The sequence below is a fragment of the Pan paniscus genome, chromosome 14 (assembly GCF_029289425.2).
Source record: "Pan paniscus chromosome 14, NHGRI_mPanPan1-v2.0_pri, whole genome shotgun sequence".
NCBI classification, from domain to species: domain Eukaryota; kingdom Metazoa; phylum Chordata; class Mammalia; order Primates; family Hominidae; genus Pan; species Pan paniscus.
The window spans coordinates 107,018,855-107,032,121 of record NC_073263.2 but is presented as its reverse complement, the minus strand read 5'-3'; positions in this window follow the sequence as shown (position 1 = coordinate 107,032,121).

Here is a 13,267-nt window from a genome sequence, read left to right as displayed (position 1 = left end):
CTTTTGTTACACTGCTTGGAGGATTGTCACCTTTCAAAACAGGAGACTTCCGCATGTCTGAGAAAGAGCTTTAAGGGCCGTTGCATGGTTTGGCTGTCTCCCTTTTCCCTTTTGCCTGAGAACGACGTTTCAAATAGAAGCTGCTCTTTCAATCTGGTGAAACGGCATGAGGAGCAAAACCATATTTAACACAGAGATGAAATGCAATGTCAGTGAGAAAAAAGGTACTGTGAGCCACTGAGATTTGGGGACTATTCCACAGCACACTCCAACCTAGGGAAATCTGACAAAAACAGACCATCATATTTGCAGATTTGAATTCAACTTCTCTCTGGTCTCTTAGCCTTCTATCAGTGTATGCTAGCAGAGAATGCTAGCTTCTTCCCACAGTAAGAAAAGAAGAAGAAATATCCTACCTTCTCCTCAGATGTAAATTATGAGCTTGGATTTCCTTCCTGTTTAAGTTCTATCAGCTTCAATGCATGCATAGGTCTCTTCAAAAAAGAAAATAAATAAAACAGCTAAAGATCCTTCCTAAATGCTACTTATCACTCCATTTACCATGTCCCTAGTGCTAAACAACTGTTTATAATCAGTTTAAAAAAATAGTTTTGTTCTCTCCATTCCCATTTTGTGAGCTCCCTCCAGCTTCTCAACCTTTTTCATTTTGTATTTCATCCTGGCAATGCATGTAAACACCCTTTAATGTTATTAGTCGTATGTGTGTCCCTAAAGGCAACAGATACCCTTTCAGTTCCCAATTTATCAGAAGACTCATGGATATTCAACTTTCTGGACCATTCCAGATTTTATAAAATGTGACCATCATTTGACTTCAGTAACTACAATTGCATCATTTTGCTCTTGTTGCTTTGCCTCTGCTTCAGATTGATCTCTACCCTAAAATGTTGCTCCTTCACAAATTAACATATAACTGAATATGCAACATTTTCACTTGGTGATCTCAAGATACATCTCAAACTTAACATCCCCAAAACAAAATATCATACTTTTTGCCTTTACAAATAAAAATCTGTCACTACAAGTTACTTTTCAGTTTTAGAAAATCATAAGAAATTGAATTTTAGAATACGCATTCTCTTGTGTAGGGCTTTGAAAGACACAATGTTTTGTGTTTTAGTGTAATATTTTTAAGATTTGTCCACATTACATCAGATTTGCCGTTTTTTATTGCTGAGTCATAATTTGTATACAGATATACCAACTGAATCCAGTTATATAAAATTCATCTATAATTATTTTGTGGACTTACGTTTTTATTTTTCTTAGGGAAATGTTTAACAATGGGGTTTTCTGGTCATGTGGTATGCATAAATTGAAATACGAAATGCAGAACTTTCTCTAAGTGACTATTGTTAGGGTCTGAGATTTTATCCTACTTATAAGCTAACATGTTAGTTTATTAATGCCTTATGGATGCAAGCAGAAGACACAAAACTTCTGGGTCAGAGAAACAGGACTTTATTATCCACAGTAGAGCAATCAGCATGAGCATCATGTTTGACTTGGCTTTTTGTATCGTCCACGTCCCACAGGGATGACACAGAGGGCCCAGATGGGTGGCTGAAGATTACAGGAGAGGAAGAGTGATCTTGGGGAACTCTTCATTTTAAGATAACTGGTGAGCAAGCCTAAACTTTGTCTTGGATAAAAACATTTCCTCATCCCTCAAAGTGGCTCATTGCAATCATAACCCTGAGAAATGGCCCAGGTTAAAAAATAATAAAAAGTAGGAGAGTTTGATACTAGATACTTTTCTAGATATTTTGAAGTATCCAGAAAACGTGTGGTATTAGGAGAGACCCATGGAGGACGATTTCACAACAGCTGAGTAATTTTACATTCCCATTAGCAACATAGGAAAATTATTTAATTTCAGTAATTCTAGTAGGTGTATATTAACTTGAATTTCCTTGAAGAATAATGGTACTGAAAATCTTTTCTTTTCTTGCTTATTGAGCATTCATATGTCCTTTTTTGCAATGTGTATGTTCAGAATTGTTTCTTTTTAAATTGGGTTACATCTTCTTATTTTTCAGTTTTAAGGGTTCTTTACATATTATTAATACACTTTCTTTGTCAGATATGTGCACTGCAAATATTTTTCTCTCAGTCTGTGGCTTACATTTTCATGGTCTTAGAGGAACCTTTTGAAGAACAAAATTTTATCTTGGTGAAATGTAATCTTTTATTTTTTAGCACTTAGTGCTTTTGTATTCTAAGAAATGTTTCCCCACCCCACAAGTCTGAAATTTTTATCTTATCCTTTCTTTTACAAGTTTATAATATGATTTTTGCTTTTTTGTCTATGTTTAATTTTGAGTTATTTTTGTGTATGGTGTGAGGTGGTGGTATTTACCTTTTCCAGGTGGAATCAACTTGTTCTACCAACATTTATTTAAAAGATTGTCCTATTTCTGTTCTTTTCTGATTGAATTATGTTTGTCCTTTCTCCCACTGAATTCTGATATTTCTCAAAAATCAAATAATAATATTTGTGCATTTCCAGTTTTGGGCTCTCAATAATGTTCTTTCTTTATGACAATATCACACTGTCTTGAGTGCTGAATATTTAAATTAAGTACTCTAGCCAGAGGTATTTGATGGGTTCCAATCCATTACATTTATTATTATTATTATAACTATAATAATAATTATTAATGGTTGTTTACAGAAGGTAGGCTAGTCCTGTAGCAAACATTTTGCCATAACTAATAGTGTGATATTCTGTTTACTTACAATTTGATATTTTTCTTCCTTTAGTAAATTGAAGATTGCCAGAAATTCCTTACTATTTCTCCCATTGAAATAGGGAAGCAAATTCACCTCACCTTGAATGTGGGCTCATTTTATTGACTTCTTGTCCAACAGAAGGTGGGACAAAAAAAAAAAATTATGTTCTTGGACTTCCAAGACTAGGTCATATGAATCCTTGAAGCTTCTTTCCAGCTCTCTTGGAACACTTTCTCAGTGAGACCCGAGATGCCATGTAAGTCTAACAACCACCCCACTGCTGTACTGGGGAAGACACATGGAGGTGTTCTGATGGACAGTTCCTGCCTAGTCCAGAATTCCAGATCTCCTGCCAAGATGCTAGGAAAGTGAGAATAGCCCTCTTGGATCTTCCAGACCAGTTCATCTGCCGTTAGTGTTAGTGTGAATTCTAGAAATACCATGCTGAAAGGAAAGCTCCATGGGTAAATACGCTTCTGCTAATAAGTGGGATACCAGAACGGCTGTTAGCAGCTGTCAGGTGGAAGTGGTTCTCATGTGTCAGATTCTAGTGGAAGTTTTCAGTGTCTCTTTTCCTTATAGGCTTAGGATGTTTCTCTACTGCTCCCAGCAGAGGTGCTCAGCATACTCCAAAGAACTCTGACTTTGATATCGTGCCAATCAGGGTTCGAATTCACAAATTTCCATTTATAATCTGTATATCATTAAATCCTGTTCCAATGTTTCTGTCATTCAGCTTTGTCATCTCTCCATACAGAAAAATACCCACCCAATGTCATCCCACCTCTGCTGCCTAAACACTGTATTAATGTTAAGTGGCTTCCCCATGCTATGCACTGTCTATAAAATAGGGATAGTATCACCTTCCTCTGGATGCATTGTGAAAAGTCAATGTGACCATCCACGTAAAAAATTTGATGTTAGGTACAGAGGATTTGCTTAATAAATGTTAGGTATTATTCACATGAGGACTTGATGAAAAAAAGGTAAAAGCATATATTTATCACATAAAAGGGTCAAATAAATGCCAGTTTCCTTCATTCTTTTCCTTTTAAGGCACTTTGAAAATATGGAAAACTAGTTACTACACAGCCTCAATAAGCTCATGATTCACTGGTTACTTATACAAGTGATCCTAATTATGGCTTGAGTTGTAGTTGTTTTACAAAATGTAAAAATTATTGAGATAATAATTAGTTATTTACAAAACAATGTTGCTTGTGGAGATTTTAAATTCTGTCATTAAGAAGACCCATAAGCCTCTCAGTTGCAAAGAATTTAGCATCACCTTGTTTTTTTCCAAATTCGAAAAAAGCAATAATCTAACTACAGAATAAACCATGGGCGGTATAGTACAAAAAATGTTATTATGTTTTTAAAAGTTGTGCAGTCCATTGATCAGGCAGGCAGTGGTGAGGAGAACAAAGCCAAACACTGAATACACGTTTTGCTACAAAGAACCTTGTCTAATCAGTTTCATTTAGAAATGCACTTTTATTTGACTATATTTGCAAATCATCATTTTTTTTTCTCTAAAAATAATATGGAGTGTGGAAATGCTTTCCTATGCAGAAAGGTTTTTTATTTATTTTGCTGAGTTTCAGGAAATGAAGCTTAGTTGCTACCTTGCATAGAAACACCAAACTATAGAATGCACAAATTTAGCACAGAGTCTGCCGTGTATGGCAATTTTGATACCGCTACCTACAATTCACATTTACTGCATCCATCCAATTACACCCATGTTATCAATGCACAGCACTTAGAGCAGGCTGGCAGTTCACAAGAGTGCAACGGATGTCACGCAGTCTGCATATCAGTCAATCTGCTTTCTGATATGCTTTAAGAAAGCCTGTTCCTCAGACTCACCTGAAATGCAAAGAGAGAGGTGGAGGACGATGGCCCATGTTTCCTCTTGTGTACCTACACTGCAGTTCTTGTTGATGACCATCTAATGCAAACTGTCCCACAAATCTTTCAAAGAGTAAAGGTGAAGCCAGTCCCTATGTTAACAAACCTCAACCTTATTTCAGCAGATGGTAAACTTTGATTTTGTTCAAGAACCAAAGCTTCAACAGCTTCAGGAAAAACATGTGTTTGTAATTCATCTCCATTTTAATGCCACCCTTGCGTGGACGAGCTACATCTCCTGCTCCAGGTGAATGGGTTCTTACTTTCTGGACACTGTGTCTTCATTTCAGTTATTGATACCTAGAGTTGGTGAGTTTCAAGCCAATCTCTAAGTCAAGAGTTTATTTGGGAGTTGGGTTTCCTTTTGAAATATACTCCCTGGAGCCTCAGCCTGTTGCCTGTTCACCTGTTTCCTTTTCAGACCAAATCATGGAAAGGATCAGGTTATCTCTGATCCATTTGGGGTGTGTAAATATCAAGAAGGATAAGGTACCTTTCCTGGACTTGAGAACTTATAGCCTAATAAGAGAAGACAGGAATAAAAAAAGAAAAGTTTTAGTTGCTATGAGACTGGCATATAAAAGTACAGGGACAGGACAAAGAAAAAAATGGAAAATTATCAGAAATGGGCATAAAGATGGCTTCATAGAGGAGGTAAACTGTGTCTGAGAAATTAGAAAATGCCCAGAAAGACATCAAAGAGAAGGATAGGCTGAAAGGTGGAAGGCATAAATGCTGTTAAAAAAGGCAAAGAGTCATGAAATAGACAATGAATTTCTAGAAACTAGAAAACTGGACACAGTGGGACAGGGCATGGAATACAATTAAGTGACCTCTGATTTAATGTTCAAGCTAGTATCAAAGGAGATGCTGTGAATTCTAATCTTGAAATAGCACACATAAACCAGAGCTGCCCCAGGCAAATTGTGACATATGGTCTCCCTAGGCATAAAGTTAATGGTATAGCCAGAAGGTTAATAAAGTAGGAAATGAATTGAAATGGCTGCTCTGACACACGCTACAAAGTTTGAACCTGATGCAGTGTGGTAGGCAGAATTTTGTTCACTATGACTTTCACCCCCGGTGCCACCTTTGTGATTATGTTATATGCATGGCAGAAGGGACTTGCAGTTGTAATTAATGTTGCTATTCACCTGACTTTAACAGAGGGAGGTGATCCTGGGTGGTCCAGGTGGGCCCAGTGTAATCACACGAGTCTGTACTAGCAGAAGCAGAAGGCAGACAGATAAGGGAAAGAGGCAGGACAGAGATATTTGAAGCCTGACAAGGACTTGACATGGTATTAATAGTTTTGAAGATGGCGGGGAACATAAGGAAGGGAGTACAGGTGGCCTCTAAAAGCTGATGATGACCTCTGGCCAACAGCTGTTGACCTGGAGAAGAATGTGTGTTAAACAAGTGTGGATGGTAATGACAATAATGAAGATGATTTTGCTTATATGCTGAGGAGACATCATGTTAGGAGTGATTACAGATAACGCAGCAAAAAAGGAGCAAAGTGTTGAGGTAGAGGAGAGAAGGGGTGAGCTCAAGAGGCAGGCAGGAATCCTTAGTCAGGCACAGTGGCTATACATTCCTTTTCATTTCTCCTTGGACTTGCAGATGCGAAACAGATTCCTGTTCTCAGATGCCCATTCATTAGGGGTGGCCATGTGACTCAATTCCAGCCATAAAGATCACATGTGGCATTTTAAGGCAGAAGCTTTTCCCTTCTCCCAGCAGAATGGAAAAGCTGAAGCAATAGGAGGAGACGCACCATACAATCGAAGGAAGCAGAGACCCTCAATATGGAACAACGAGAAACATCCCTGCAGTAATAGTTGAACAAAAACACACTCCCGTTGTGTTGTGCCCTTTCTTGATATTTTAGACTGTTCATTTTCACAGCTGGACCACTGCAACCATCACACATGTGAGAAGAAGGTGGGTCTAGAAGGAAGAAAGTGAGGGAAGCTACAAATATTCACGTTTGTTAGTGGGGACCATGAAGGCGAGATAGATTTCAATTTCCTTGGCCGGGCATGGTGGCTCATGCCTGTAATTCCAGCACTTTGGGAGGCCAAGGCGGGCGAATCACCTGAGGTCAGGAGTTCAAGACCAGCCTGGTCTAACATGGTGAAACCCCATCTCAACTAAAAATACACAAATTAGCCGAGCGTGGTGATGGGCGCCTGTAATCCCAGCTACTTGGGAGGCTGAAGCAGGAGAATCTCTTGAACCTGGGAAGCAGAGGTTGCATTGAGCGAAGATCGTGTCACTACACTCCAGGCTGGGTGACAGAGAGAGACTCCATCTCAAGAAAAAAAAAAAAAGATTTCCATTTTCTCCATAAGTTAGTGGAAATGGGATCTGCTGACCTCCTGAGTGTGTAGGAGTGGAGGTGGAGAATGGGATACTCAAAAGCAGAGGAGCTCATGGAGGACAAGAACTGTGAGGACTGGAAGAGAAAGCATGCTAGGGGTAGGATTGCAGAATAGAGCTCAAACTTCCAGGTCAATGATGAGGGTTCAGCAGGACTTGGACACTGGGCATTTGCAGTGACTCCATGTCTCAATATTGTCTGTATAGTGAACAGATGCTTTGAATGTGGGAGGCTAGAATAAATGCATTTTTAAAAAGATTTTTGATTAAGGCATTAGTAAATAGCTTCAGTAGACCTGTTTACTTCTTTCTACTGCAAAGATATCCCAAGGGTTTCTAGCCTTCATCCTCAGTTACTTTCTTAAGAGTTACCATGAATATACGTAAGGCCATCCATAGTTTCACACCAATACTTATCATCTCAAGGCAAGCCTTGTTAGACAGGCATAAGCTCATAATAAATTACCTGATCCAGATAAGGCTTTTTTTTTTGTTTCCCCAATTACACTCATCAACCACAAATTAAGATTAATTACATAGACTACTTGGTCTGTAAACATTTAGCTACCATCAATGGTATGAATGACCATGTTAAGGGAATTTCCCAAGTGCAGTAGCAGAGTACTACCATTCCTTGAGTATGGATAGTCAATATTTTGTAAAGCTATAAATACGGGAATCTGTAAAGAATATATTCTGTATGTGGAGTCCATACCAAATCTATTCAAAATGCCTATGTTAAATGTAATTAGTATATTCTGATTTATAATCTACCACATAAACTCATTAAAAGAAACCCACAAGCAGCTCGCCATTAAAAAAAAAACTGTTAAATTGATGGAAATCTGGTACTTATTTGTTAGGAATTATGCAGTGTGCTTCATTATTATACACAGATTCTTCTCACTATAGTATCGTTTCTGTTAAAAGCTGTGTGTGTCACTCATACAGGATACTTACAGAGCATTTTTAAAGCAGTACATAAATACATGAATTATTTCCAAATGTGAGTTAAATTGCAAGTCACAATTTAGTTAAGTAGATTAGTGAATAAAAATAAGTGATTTATTTTAATAGCAAAAAAACAAGCTTAAAGCAGGTGAAAGGCATAGAGCAGACAAAGGCTAAATTTTATGGAGCATTTGCACATTTGCAAGATTTCATTAAATTTTCTCAAGACAATTTTCCTCTTCTAGTAATATGGGAGACTAGATATTCTAACTGGTCTTTCTACTAATTAAAAACACCTAAAAAGTCTTGGGAAATTTGTTTTATAAATGAATCAATGCACCAGAAAGGAAGTAAGAATTCTCATTTGAAAACTAAATAGAGAAATAAACCTTGAGAAGAAAGAAGAATTCTGAAACAGGTTTGAATTTGAGGATATCACCCAAAAATGTTGACTTGCAAATTTGTTTGCACAGCCTCTCAGAGTGCAGGAAACAGGAGGACATCCAGGTCCCTAAAAAGATGTGAGTTGATCATAAGTACTCTTGATGAGCTGGAATGAGGAGAAGGCTACACTCTTAGCATAGCTGTGAGCTGAAACTAAAGACAACTCCTTTCTCCAGCTGATACAAGGTAAATTGTCGATAAACTTGACCCTGAATGGAAGGTAAACACGTAAATACACAGAGATACAAACATACACACAAACTTCCCATCGACCCTTTAATAAGAAAGAAAGGAAAAAGCTAGACCTCCCTCCAATTTACACTTACGCATGGTAGATACAGATATAGACATGGACATACATCACAAAAAACCCAGAGTTTATTTTATAGGCAATTTACATATGGCAAAAAGAATACAAATCTTTTTGGAGAATTTCAGCTTCATTACTAAACTCATCTCTAGAGAATGTTACTAGAAAAATGAGCACTCACCAGCAGATTTCACTAAAGAATCAAGAAAGAAAGAACCATGAGGAAGAACTTGCAAACACAAGAGGCATCAGAAAGAAGGCTGTTTAGTAAGAACCCGTAGGAATGTAATCACACATGGAATATAAAATCTATATTTAATATCTTTAAAGAAATGAAAGACTAGTTTTAAAATATGATCATGGAAAAAGAAAACGTAAGAATAAACATGATGATTTTTAAAAGAAGAAGCAAGTAGAACTTTCAGATATAAAAGAACCAGTGGTCCTGGGTATGACCACAGCGAGGACAGAGCTCAGTGCCTTAGTGAACTGAGGGACCTGAATAAATTACCCAGAAGGCAGTGCAGACAAGCAAGGAAATAAGTGCAATGAAGGACAACCTAGCACAGGTGGAGGAAAGAATGTGAAGGATGAACATATCTCTCACTGGAGTTCTGAAAACGGAAGTGGCAGGAAAATATAAAGATTGTAACTGAGGATTATTGATGACTGATGAATGATGACAATTAATACATTCATGAAAACATATAAATACTAACCAGGATAGTTAAATTAAAATAAAACACTCACACCTTAACACACCTTATGATAAAACGGGAGAACACCAAAGTAAAAAGAGCATTGTAAAAATAGTCAGCAAGAAAAGACAGATTAAATCCCAGAGAGTGACAGTTATATCAACTGCTGACTTTCCAAGAGCAAAAGTGACATTAGCAGAAAGTAGAGTGATGTTTGTTCTGTATTGTTCTGAAAGAAAATAACTGCCAACCTACAACACTATTGCCTGTAAAACTTACAAGACAGGAGAAACCCGGAGATTTTGTCCAAGTCGATCCTGATTAAATTAAACCCAAAATAGGAGTAGAGAAATAAGAACTTAGAGAGGACTAAAATGGAAGTGGGGAGTTGGGAGCAAAAATCTATTTACATGGGTAAATAAAAATCAAAATAATACAAAAACAATCATTTATCTTGGGATAAAACAAAACTAAACAAGATAGACTAAATTATGCCATATCGATACAATATAGCCTGGGGAAAATGTGAAGATAAATTTCCTAAATTCCCTGTATTGTTTAGGGAGAATTACCAGTTTTTAAATTATTTTTAAACTTAGGTAAGTTAACTGTAATAAAAAAATTCCTTGGGTAACGGAGTAGTTTTTAAGGCACTGAATATAATGAAAATACAACATATAATTCCCAAAAAAGTAATCACAAATTAATGAGAAAAATAATCAACCATCTGAATCTATAAGTAAGAAAATCATATAAAGGTGGGATAAATAGAAAGAAAAACTAATATTCTAAAAATAAGTTTAGTGTGTGAATAATTAGAATATGTATAAATTAAATAAATACTCCAGGTAAGAAATCATAGATATACAGCATCCAGGGTCTTAGAAGGAAACAAACAGCACACTTAACTGGGACAATCTGGTGACAGTACAATAGAGAAAATATTTTTAAAAGTATAGATATACCCTGTTTTATAACAATAAGAAGAAGATTCTCAGGGGAGGGTATGCAAAATATACCACATGCACTGCCAATGAAAGTGTAAACTGTGTAAACTTTCTGAAAACAATACACCCCAAGAACCTGAAAAACGTAATACCCTTAGGTCCTAAGAAAAGTGACACTAAGAAAATATGTATCTATAGACATGCTTATTATTCCATGATTTATAATTAGCATAAATGTAGCAACTACTTAAATTTCCAACAACAGGAAAATAGTATTTAAAAAATTCATTAATAGCATGGGGCAATACTCATTTCATAAGGCATATGAATCAAGAATAAAATTCAAAGAACTCCAACTGATTAAATGGACTCCCCTTGGCCAAGAGTATCTCAAGGAAACCCAAAAAACTAGTTCAGACCACAATAGGAAGGGGGGTTCAACATGCCTCCTTATACCCTCCCCTTTGGAGTTCAGGCATACAACTGACTGGCATTAATATTACAATAGAGATCAGAAGACTGACAACACAGACTTTTTGTAACAAGAAGATACCAAATTCTAACCTGAGTCTGGTATAGCATCACATGACAGATAGCAGCAGGCTTTGAAGGAAATCAAGGTATATATAATATATCAAATGTATTTCTTTGACATATTTTGAAATGACCCTGAAAAGCTGTTTTTTGTAGAGGAAATTTGCAGCCCGTAAATAATCTCCTTCCTAGTAAGCTTCCTAGTAAGCTAGATATTTTCTAGAGTCTGACATCTTTTAAGGTATGATAGGAAATATATACGATCTATTGTCTCTGAAGCCTGCTACCTGGAGACTTCATCCACATAACAAGAACCTTGGTTTCCATAATCCCCCTTATCTTAACTCAATTGTTTCTTCCTTTTCTTTTCTTTTTTGAATTTCAGGCTAAGTTTATTTTTTATTTATTTTTTTTATTTCAATAGGTTTTTGGGGAACAGCTGGTGTTTGGTTACATGAATAAGTTCTTTAGAGGTGATTTCCGAGATTTTGGTACACCTATCACCCGAGCAGTATACACTGTGCCCAATGTGTAGTCTTTTATCCCTCGCCACCCCCTATTCTTTCCCCCAAGTCCCCAAAGTCCAATGTATCATTCTTATGCATTTGCATCCTCATAGCTTAGCTCTGACACATGAGTGAGAACATACGATGTTTGTTTGGTTTTCTATGACTGAATTACTTCACTTAGAATAATAGTCTCAAATTCCATCCAAGTTGTTGCAAATGCCATTATTTCATTCTTTTTTATGGCTGAGTAGTATATATGCCACAAATATATACATATACTAAATATACATACTATATATGCATATAAATATAGTATATAAATATATAGTATATAAATATATATAGTATATAAATATACTATATATTATATATACAAACATATATATACACATATAGTATAAATATATATGCTATATATATTATATATATATATATACACACATATATATATACACACCACATTTTCTTTATCTACTTGTTCACTGATGGGCATTTGGGCTGGTTCCGTATTTTTGCAATTGTGAATTGTGCTGCTAGAAAAATGCATGTGCAAGTATCTTTTTTGTATAATGACTTATTTTCCTCTGGGTAGATACCTAGTAGTGGGATTGCTGGATCAAATGGTAGTTCTACTTTTAGTTGTGTAAGGAATCTCCATAATGGTTGTACTAGTTTACATTCCCACCAACACTGTTCCCTTTTCACTGCATCCACGCCAACATCTATTATGTTTCAATTTTTTGGTTATGGCCATTCTTGCAGGAGTGAGGTGGTATCGCATTGTGGGTTTGATTTGCAGTTCCCTGATAATTAGATGTTGAGCATTTTTCCATATGCTTGTGGGCCATTTTTATATTTTCTTTAGAGAATTATCTATACCTCCCCTTAGGCTCCACTTCCAATATTGGGGGTCACATTTCAACATGAAATTTGGAGTTTGGAAACATGAAGTTTGGAAATATCCAAACTATATAAGCAGGATTATATACATACAATAAAGTTCAATGTATTTTTCAAGGCACTCATTATTTTTATATATATATAAATAATATATATTTATATATATAAATTTAGTATACTATATAAATATATACTATATAAATATAATATAAATATATAAATAAAGTATACTCCACAATTGCCTAACACAGATTTCTTTTACAAATCCATAGGACACCTATAAAATTGACAGATATAAAATGTGTTTCCATGGTATTTAAAAGATTTATGTTATGTAGATAACTGCCTCTGAAAGCAGAAACATTAATTTGCAAATAAATAACAAAAGGACAACTAGTTTACAGATCAATGAATGCCCTCTTAAAAAAGTCTTGGGTCAAAGAAGAACCCAAAATAGATATTAGAAAATATTTTTAAAAAATAGATAATGAAAATATATATTAAGCCTAGTAACTTACAGTCAGACAGAAATGGATTTAATGCAGATATTAGAAAAGAAAATACTAAAGTAAATAAGCTTGGCATGTATTGAAGAAGTTATAACAAGACAAGGAAGAAAACCCAAAGACAGAAGTAAATCTCATTGTGAACTGTAGTTCCCATAATCCCCACAACTAGTGAGAGGGACCTGGTGGGAATTGAATCATGGGGGCAATTACCTCCATGCTGTTCTCATGATAGTGAATGAGTTCTTGTGGGATCTGATGGTTTTATAACCTTTGCTCTGCACTTCTCTTTGCTGCTGCCATGTGAAGTAGGACATTTTTGTTTCCTCCTCCTCCATGATCTAAGTTTCCTGAGGCCTCCTCAGTCATGCTGAACTGTGAGTCAGTTAAACCTCAGCCTCAGGAATGCCTTTACTAGCAG